An 11,108-nucleotide genomic window follows, 5' to 3' on the forward strand; every position below is an offset into this window, starting at 1 on the left:
CGAGTGTGCCCTTCAGGTTTTGTGACTGGGATGCCGAGGATCACAAAACAAGGTGTGAAGTAACCATGCAAATATACTTGGTACCCTTAATATTTACCCCTCAATCGATGTGCCGGTTAACCACACGAGCTCCACCGATACTATGATAAATATTAAGTTACCCTTTGCCTACTTTGTAAAATCCAGGTTAGTGTGCCGGTTAACCACACACGCTCCACTAACGGTTTAAACAAAGTGCAAAGTGTAATTTCATGGATTAGCACCTTATTCACATTTTCCTAAGTAACTAAGATTGGGAATTTATAAGTGTTTAGTTACTTAGTATTTATCATTAATACTTTTAATGAAGGGAGAATTATAGTCCTTGTCCTACCCGTTCGGCTAACGACCCTCCACCAGTCAAGGAAGCGGTGGGTGAGAGTGGACACCCATTAAACTGCCATTTTATAGGCAGTAACCTTATACCCCCCTTATAGACCGGCTTCGTGAATGAGGCCTACTAACAGTAAGACTGACTTGCTCTTATACATATATTTATTATTAACTTATAATACTATAAAGTATAAGGGTTGAATTTTAACTTTTAAAATTCTAAGGGTAACTTGGAATTAAAGTATTCATGGGGAAAACTTTACAAATTCCAAAACTTGAGGGCAAGTTTTGAAAATATTCAAAACTAATTAATTCCATAACTTATGTGTTTAAAGTAGTTTTAATTAAAAAAAAACTCTTCAAGTTCCATAACTTGAGGACAAGTTATGGAAGACTTTAAACTAATAAAAGAATGTAACTTTTCTTTATTTTTGTAACTTATGGAACTAATTAAGGTTACACATTTTATCATTTAATGAAGTGACTCCTGAACCTCCATAACTTGAGGACAAGTTATGGAGTCATAAAACCATTTAATGGGGACAAGACTCTTCATTTTTGTAACCATTGCCAACTTTTTATGAGTTTTATGAAACTTAAATGTGACTTTTCATATAACTTGAGGACAAGTTACAAAAACACATTTTAGAATCAACTCTTAGATTAAAATGGATTGAAAACACATAATCAATTAACTTTTCTATTAATCTAATAAACTCATATGAACAAAGATAATTCACATCAAATTTTTTTCAAGTAATTAGCATAACTTTTAAACTAATACAATTCGATTTTTCAGCTAATTTTGCAAGTATAACAAGAAAACAAGCCTTGGCTCTGATACCACCGATGTGTTTTGAGCATTCTAACACTCCTAAGTGTACATGCAACCCTAAATACCTTGGATCTATGTTTTCTCTATTATACATGCAATTATGAACTTTCCAAGGTATTACCCTATCTAGCATACAATACTTGATACTTGGGTAATCAAATGGATAGAATACATACCTTTGTTTGATGTAGCTTGTCTCCATGAAGCTTGAGTGCCTAGTGCCCCAAGTGTGACACCTCAAATGGTTCACACAACACCAAATGCACATGGAACGACTTGAGAGAAATGGAACACTCCTTGAAATCGTCTAGCCCTCATATTCACACATTAGTGCGCGATTTCTTGAGCCATGGGATTCTTTTATATGGTGGCTATTAGGGTTACACCATGTAACTCATAACTTTACCCATTCCTTATGCTCCATGGATTTTAACCTCCATGGAGTATCCATGGGTCACCCCATGGACTTAGTCCAACATAAGGAATCTTGGATCACAAGCCCACATATATAAGAATGAATGATTTACACAATCAACCCATATATTTAATTAGTCTCCTTTTGATCACTTAATTAATTCCAAATTAATTCTTGATCAATACTAATTAAATAACCTTATTAATATATTAGAACTTATAATATATTAACCAACCTTAAGTGTTATTTCTCTCATTATAGTCTATCCAAATGCATGATGCCATGCAACCCAAATGGACCATGCCGGGTCGGGTCAAGTCTTACCAATTATAGTTATGGACTTAGACATTAATCCAACAGTAGGTTCGTCCCTATTTTCATGCAACATCTGCCTCATCTTTTCCCGTTGTTCAGCCAACATAGCATGTATCATGGCTTGTACTCTGGCCATTGTAATTGGCTCAGGAGCATCTGCTATAACAGGTATATGTTCAATCAATGGTGGTTGATTCATGTTCCCATTTGCATTCCCGACTCCACTACGGGTTCTTGCCATTTCGATCTATATACCAAATCAGACGTTCGGTGTGCAATGACGAGAATTAAGATAGGAAAGATTTTATTTACGATCGACGTGTAATTCTCCCTATTTCTCCGAAAAGTTATATGCCAGTTCTAATACCGTAATTAAACGTTTAGAAATCTGAACACATAAAGTTTCCAGATCCGGTCGCCAACAGACCATAGATCCGATCATACAATGCATATCATAAATCATTTAGCACATAAAAGCATGTTAGGCATTTTCCCTAAATTAGCTAGTGCTTGTGTCTATTCAGGTGCTTTACCTAAATTTTATTAGACACACTCCTCACAATCCGTGCTTAGCATTCTAAGTTTAAGTCTAGAAATAAATCCATATTCCTAGTTCGCTTAAACTAATGCTCTGATACCAACTGTGACATCCCATTTTCACGGCCAGAAAAAACCGATTTTGTTTATGCTTTATAAAAATCAGAGTACCGCTTTTAATAAAAATGTTGCGGAATTTGTTCCCAATAAAACATGATAAATACGTTATCAAAGCATTTCCGAAGAAAAGTATTTTTATTCATTTTAAAACATTCATGTCATCGTCAATACAGAAACGTAAGCATAAACAGAACTTACATTCATTATCACTAGTGATTTATATCTCCTTAATCTCTCAGTGTAATGTGACTTCATATCAACACCTGTGATATAAATAAACTGAGTGGGTCAGGTTGGGAAACCTGGTGAGTACATAAGGTTTTCAACCCACAATAAATAAGTTTATTAACTTTATCAAACCAAACAAACCCGATTACCCGTTCCCGTTATCCTCACTTTACGTCCCTAAAACATCTAACACAAGGGACCTAGTCTAAGGACTTTCATCGGGGTGACAACGCATGCTTCGGGGGTTCCTCAGCAATTCATGTCAAATAAGGCAACCATGTGGGGGATGGAGTACTGCTGGTGAGCACACAGTTCAAATAAACACCTACAGGTTGCGAGCCTGCTAGCATTCCACTGGACTGTCTAGAATAGTGTGTGGTCGTCATATATACTCCGCTAGATGACTGGATCATCAATAACATCTATATCGAGGCCTCTCATTATTTTATTTGGTCACACAGCAACTATTACATCTACCCATGTTTTACCCAACACATTTTGTAGATATAAAATACATATACAGTTTAAATCATTTAAAACGTGTATAAAAATATTTCACCCAGCATAGACAGCAAGTATTCAGACAATATGCACACATAGCACGTAATTTATATTAAATACTTCATATCTATGTGTAAGATGAAAGGGACCATGCACTCACTTGAAAAGGTGGTGATTCCGAACTCAGACAAAGCTTCGCTTCTTAAAAATAATTTCCTTCGACGAAACCTAGTATTATTACCACTAGAGTTTAGTCTATTATTCGCCGAGACTAATTAATAGTCTAGCTATTATTACTATTATATAAGCATTAAACAATACCCATAATAATAGCCAAGTACTTATTATAAGTTTCTAATAACGTTACTATAATTAAATAAAAGCTATATTAAAAATAGCGTAGGCGTAGCTCACTTACAGCGGGTTTTATAGAAAACCGGGCTTTGCTTGGAGCAGCATTCCCGAGCCGAAAAGATCTTCTTCTCGGAGCCGTCGAGCACTCTGGGGCTTCCGCCTCGTGCTAGGGAGGTTCCCTAGGCTTTTCGGGGGGTTTCGGGGCTAGAGAGAGGTTCTAGAGAGAGAGTAAAGAGAAGAAAGAATGGGAAAGGTGTGAAGAAAATGAGGGTGGAAGAGGTTCTATTTATAGGGTGAAATATGGCTGAACTTGGTGCCACATGTCACCATCTGGTGGCAAGACTTGGGGAGAAAGCAATGGCCAAGATTGTGCCACGTCACCCATTTTCGCACAACACACTTCCGACTTCTAAAATCCGTAACTTTCACATACGAGCTCCGTTTTTTACGTTCTTTATATCCACGAGTAGGTAAAAATAAGATCTACAACTTTCATTTTGACTCCGTCGGCTAATTCTCGACCGATCTTAAATTTAACAGTACGAGGAGATTATACTGTTAAATGTCCGCGTAAAATTCATAACTTCTACATACGGACTCTGTTTTCGTCTGTCTTTTTACCGTTGAGTTCCTATTAATGAGATCTTCAATTCTCATTTAGGTCGCGTAGGCCAAAAACCGTTCGATCTAAAATTCGAGTTTCGGGCTGTGCACTGCTAAGCCAAATCTTAGAAAATTCATAACTTCCTCATACGAAGTCAGATTTGGGCGTTCTTTTTTTGTATGTTCTCAGTTTAACGTATACTACAACTTTTTCTTAGATTTCTAAGGCTAAAAAGTCATCCATCATAAATTCACTATTTACGTCTCCCGGTGTCGTGTCGGTTTTGCCGTAAAACTTCGACGGACCATAACTTCTTCGTTATAACTCGGATTTCAGCGTTCTTTATATGTACGGAACCCTTGAGACGTATTCTACAACTTGGTTAAGACTATTTATTCTAAATAATATTTTGCCGAAAAGTCGTTTTCGACCCCTATTATCTCTAAATTGACTAGCCCGGATCTACGGGCGTCACAGTGCATGTTAGATTATACTTGTTGTCTGCGTGATACTTGTATGTGCCTGGTAGGGAAGTGAGTGTGGACGGGGTCCCGTATCTCATCACTAGCTGAGTATGGACGGGGTTCCATATCTCATCATGATAGGCGAGACCTTAGGACTGGAACATATAGTACTGTGTATGATTCTTTATGTGCTAGTATGATTATATGATATTGTTTGTAGTGTATAGCGGGCGAGGCCCAGAGACAGGTAGGGCCTTGAAGAAACAGATTCGTATACCGAGCGGGGCTCGATGCCAGGCAGATCCTGATGCCGGGCGGGGCCAGTATATGTGTTATGTGTATGGTATGTGGTAGTATGAGGAACTCACTAAACTTCGTGCTTATAGTTTTCAGTTTTGGTTTCAGGTACTTCCAGTTGCAAAGGGAAGAGTTCGGAATGATTGCATTGTACACACCATGATGTTTAGCTTGGGGTGTTTCCTCTGATGTTTTGATTTGGAAACTCTAATAATAATGTTTTGAAATACTTTGACTAATTTTGATGAAATGGTTTGATAACTATTGTTTAACTTAATGATTTAAAACGAAATTTTTTGGACCGTATTTTATGGATGTTACAAATATAATTATTATGTTTAATCATCAAACAATCAACCCAATTACCATCCCTATTATCTTCTTTATTCTTAAGGATCTACCCTAAGAATTAGTTATCCTTCATTCATTCATTCCTAAGGATTACCCTAAGGAATAGGCATGAAGTCCATCGTTGCCTATGGCACAGCTACCAATGTTATCTATTAGGCAGAGCTGCCAATATTATTATTTAGGCGCAGCTGCTAGGATTCTGACATTCTCTATTAGGCGCAGCTTCTGATATTATTATTTAGGCGCAGCTGCCATGATTATGATGTTCTCTATTAGGCTCAGCTGCCGATATTATCCTTTAGGCGTAGCTGCTAGGATGTTTAGAGTACATCGTAGTTCAAAAACATCTACAGGTTGTGGCGCGGCTCCCAATATTCATCTATATCATCTTTCACCCCTCATCATTCATCTACCCATGTTCTACCCAACATATTCGTAGATATAAAATACATATACAGTATAAATCATTTAAAACATGTATAAATCGTTCATATAGCATAGATATCAATAACACATATAATATGCACACATAGCACGTAATTTATATTAAATACTTCATATATGTATATATATATATATATATATATATATATATGTGTGTGTGTGTGTGTGCGTGTGTGTAAGTTGAAATTAACTATGCACTCACTTGTTAAAGTGATGATTCCAAACTCAGGCAGCGCTTCGCTTCTAACAATTATATTTTCCTTCGACGAAACCTAGTATCATTACCGCTAGATTTTAGTCTAATATTTATAGCGATTATTTACGAGAGATATTGTTTTATAAGTTTTAAACAATACTTTTCAACCACTATGTACAGACAGGGACCAAACATGAAACACCGGAGGGCAGGACCATTTTGGCATTATAGCACTACTGAAATCCAACAACCATATGCGACCCTTCAAACCAGATTCCCCGTACCGCGAGTAGTTAAAAGATATTATAATAACACTTTGTATATTATATTTTATAATATATTTATTGTTTATAAGTTCATAATAACGCTATTGAACTTAAACATAAGTTATACTTGAAGTAGGGTAAGCATAACTCACTTACCGGGAGGTTTGGCTAGGAACCGGGCTCTGCGGAGGGAGAACTTCCGAGCCGAAAGCTCTTCTTCTCGGAGCCTTCTAGCGCTCCAGGTATTTCCTCTAGCAATTAGGAGTTACTAGGGCTTTGGGAGGGCTTAGAGAGAAGTTAGAGAGAAAGAAAGAGAAAAAAAAAGAAATAAAGAAAGGATTTTGGTGTGAAGAAAATAGGGTGCTCTCGCATCCTATTTATAGGCTGGAAAATGGCCAAAATCGTAGAGTTTGAGCCTCCAACTCATCGAGTTGGTGCCACATGTCACCATCTGGTGGCATGGCGTGGGGAGAAAGCAATGGTCCAGATTAAGCCATGTCACCCCTTTCGCAGCAGCACCCTTCTGACTTCTAAAGTCCGTAACGTTTGCATACAAGCTCTGTTTTTGACGTTCTTTATATCCACACGTAGGTATTGACAAGATCTATAACTCTCATTTTGACTCCATATGCTAGTTCTCGACCGATTTTAAATTTACTAGTATGAGAAATTACACTGTTAACGACCGTGTAAAATTCATAACTTCTACACACGGACTCCGTTTTCGGCTGTCTTTTTATCGTTGATCTCCTATTAATGAGATCTTCAATTCTCATTTAGGTTGTGTTGGCTAAAAATCAATCGATCTAAAATTCGAATTCCGGGTTGTGCACTACTATGCTAAATCTTAGAAAAATCATAACTTCCTCATATGAAGTCAGATTTGGACGTTCTTTTTATGCACGTTCTCTGTTTAATGTATATTATGACTTTCGTTTATATCGCTAAGGCTAAAAAGTAATTTATCAAAAATTCGGTTTTGCCGTAAAACTTCGACGGGTCATAACTCTCCGTTATAACTCGGATTTCGGCGTTCTTTATATGTACGGAACCCTTGTGACATATACTATAACTTGGTTAAGATTATTTACTCTAAATAATCTTCCATCAAAAAGTCATTTTTAACGCTTATTGTCTCTAAATTGACTAGCCCGAATCTGCGGGCGTTACAGTGGTGCCGACATGCGTTTCCTTCGGCTACCATGGAGGCTCTCGATTCTCTTTCTTATTCTCACATGGCGAACGATCTTCAGTATGTCGCTGCTCAGGTTGCTCCTTACTTGGTGGCGGCTGTTGGTCATCTTCGTTACATAGGGGCCGATTTAGCGGAGTTGGTTGTTGTTAAATCAGAGCATGACAAGCTTGCGAAGAAGGTTTGGCTTCTCGAAGAGGTGCGACGCAAGTTTGATGAACGCTACCTCATGTTGTCTGGGGAGAAGAATGTTGTAGAAGCTCAGGTGGCGACTATGGATGGGGAGGTTAATCTCTTATCCCAGCAGGTCCAGAATTTGGTCTCGGAGAAAGAAGCATTGGTGGAGCATTTGGCACTGCGAGACGATCAGTTTGCCGCTAAGGTCTCGAGGAGGAAAGTCTTGGAGGCTGATTTAGCTTGGGTTCTTCAGAAGGGGGTAGTTCGTGTGGTTAGCCGTGTTGTCGAGAGTAGCAAGTTTGCGCTTGGGATTCATCGTGTGAAGGCAACGTGTGTAGTTGCCGGTATAGAGAGGGGGAAGCAGATGGAACGAGTGTGTCTGGCTGGCGGCGGGCCTGGCTCGTCCGATCCGGATGTTGCGGCATAATCTGTTGATGCAATGCATGCTGCCATCAGGTCTTTGCCGAGACGGACTTCGTGTCCTATCTCTATTTGGGCGAGCTCGGCCTTGCTGATCTTCTCCAACTATGCTCTGAAGATGAGGAACTCGTCTCAGATGGTGGTGTTGAGGGCGCTGCCTCAACTCAACCTCGTCAGGGTTGATTTTTGTTGTGTGCTTTTGGATGTTTATTGTTTGTTTTTCGTATGCACTTTCTGGAACATTATTGTATTCGACCTTGCAGGGTCTTCACCGTTAGTGTTTGCCCGTTCTCGCGAGCTTCTCCTTTTGTTTGGGGAGGTGTCTCCTCGAAAAGTATTTTATAGGCCTTGCTTTTAGTCCTTAGTTGAGTGACCAATTGCCTCTCTTTTGTGGTCGCTTAAGGTGAGCCGAGATCGTCACCTCGAGACTCCCTGGACTTGTGTGTGTTAAGTTTTCAGGGGAAGGTTATGATCCTTCGAACCCTTTGAGTACGTCTGTTTCGAGAGCCTGGAGGCTTTATTGTTTGCGGACTGACATGTTCATAGAGAGGTCATCTTTGTGGCTGCATGCTGACGTTTTGCTTTGCTCAAACGATGTGGGCGATCAGCCCGTATTGTCGTTTGGAAAATTCGCGCACCCCTTTTTCTTTGTTTTTGTTCTGTGTGTTTGTATTTATGTTTATATACATATGTGTGTATGTTGACTAGTAAGATTAGTCTACTATCTTGCGAACTTTATTAATCAGCCAGTTTTGGAGACAACTTAAGGATCTTCATATCAATATTTGACCAAGGTGTAGCTTTTAGGTTGGAGGTCCAGGCGTCACTACTCCCTTCCTTTGGTTACACCATTTGCCAGTTGTTTTACGAATAAAAGTGATCCATGTTGCGCGTATTCCATGTTCGAGGTATCGTAAACATCAAGGCCTCTCATCATTTTATCACACATCATCTATTTCATTTACTCATGTTCTACCCAACATATTTGTAGATATAAAATACATACACAGTCCAGATCTGAAAAACAAAGTTTACATCTTTCATCCAACATAACTTTCAAGGCATAAAATACATATACAGTCTAGATCTGAAAAACAAAGTTTACATCTTTCATCCGTCATAACTTTCAAATCATAAAATACATATACAGTCTAGATCTGAAAAAGAGTTTAGATCTGAGATGAGAAAGTGTAGATATGAAGGAAAAAGTTTCAGATCTGAAAGAAAGAAGTATAGATCTCTCATCCAACAAACATCTCAGTTAAACAGATAACATATATATATATATATATATATATATATATATATATATATATATATATATATATATATATATATATATATATATATACGCATAGCACGTAATACTTCATATCTATGTGTAAGATGAAAGTAACTATACACTCACCTAATGAGGAGTGATTCGGACAACACTTCGCTCCTTAAAATAACCTTCTTTGATTAAACCGGGAAGTTTGCTTGAAAATCGGGCTCTACGCGGGCAGAGTTTCAAACCGAAAAACTCTTTTTCTCGGAGACTCCGGGCTCTCCGAGGCTTTCTTCTAGAGCTAGAAAGGTTTCCTAGGCTTCGGGGTGGATTAGGGGCTAGAGAGAGAGTGAAGAGAGAGAAAGAAAAGGTTGAAAGTTGTGAGAAATGAGGCTGGCTTCGTTGCCTTTTTATAGCCTGCGAGGCCTAGGTACGCTGCGCGTACCTCGGACCTACGCTGGGCGTAATGGCTCGTTCGTACAACACGTGTCGGAGTCTCGGTGGTGCATTGTGGCTAATTTCGGACCGCAGGAGAAGTCAAAATGCTGAGCATACCTTCGGTGTACGCGGGGCGTACTTGGTACACGAGGCGTCCGAAGTCTACGCGGGGCGTAGCCTCGCATCCAGCTTCGCAATTTGCACCTCCGACTTCTAAAATTCATAACTTTCGCATACGAGCTCCGTTTTCGACGTTCTTTATATCCACGTGTAGACGGGACCGTAATCTACGACTTTCGTTTAGAATTCGTCGGCTAATGCTCGACCGATTTTAAATTTATATTCTTTAACAGACCGAGACAATAAAGCCTTTAAAATTTCATAACTTCTTCATCCGACGTCCGTTTTTGTCTCTGTCTTTTTACCGTTGCGCTACTATTAACGAGATATTCAATTCTCATTTAGATTGTGCCGGCCAAGAATCGACCGATCTATTATTCGAACTTCGGGTTGTGCACTGCCGATCCGAAACTTAGAAAAATCATAACTTCCTCATACGAAGTCAGATTTGGGCTTTCTTTTTATGAACGCTCTCGGTTTAACGTATGATACGATTTTTGTTTAGATCACTAGGGCTAAAAAGTCCTCTATCGTAAATTCACTATTTACGTCAGGCAGTGTCGCGCCGATTCTGTCGCGAAACTTCGACAGGCAATAACTTCTTCGTTATAACTCGGATTTCGGCGTTCTTTATATCTCCGGAATCCTTGTCACGACCACTACAACTTTCTTCATAGATATTGGGTTTATCTAACATTTTATTTTTGACGCTTATTTTTATCCTTTATTTATTATATTATAGTAAACAAGTAATAAGCACACAAAAGCACATAATTCACATAATATTCAAGTAATTCATCTTTATTACTTTAAAACGATTTACAATGGTTGACCTAGACTATTACATCATCATTAGTGCTTAGCCCAGAAACACGGGCGTTACAATTCTCTCTCCCTTTGGATGATTCCGTCCCGGAATGATGTATCAGCAAACAAATGCGGATAACGATTCATCATGTCACTCTCCGTTTCCCAGGTGAGATTTGGCCCATTCGAATGTTTCCATCGCACAAACACTAAGTCGACCATCTTGCGTCGTAACTTCTTCGTCTTACGGTCCACAATCGCCTCGGGCTCTTCGATTAGCCTCTTATTCTCATCCATCCTTAACTCTGAAATTGGAATTATATCGGGAACTTCTCCTGTGAAATTCCTCAAATAACACACATGGAATGTGTTATGGATACCATCTAGT

Source organism: Lactuca virosa, chromosome 5 (genome assembly GCF_052849685.1).
Source record: "Lactuca virosa cultivar CGN04683 chromosome 5, Lactuca_virosa_CGN04683_v6, whole genome shotgun sequence".
NCBI classification, from domain to species: Eukaryota; Viridiplantae; Streptophyta; class Magnoliopsida; order Asterales; family Asteraceae; genus Lactuca; species Lactuca virosa.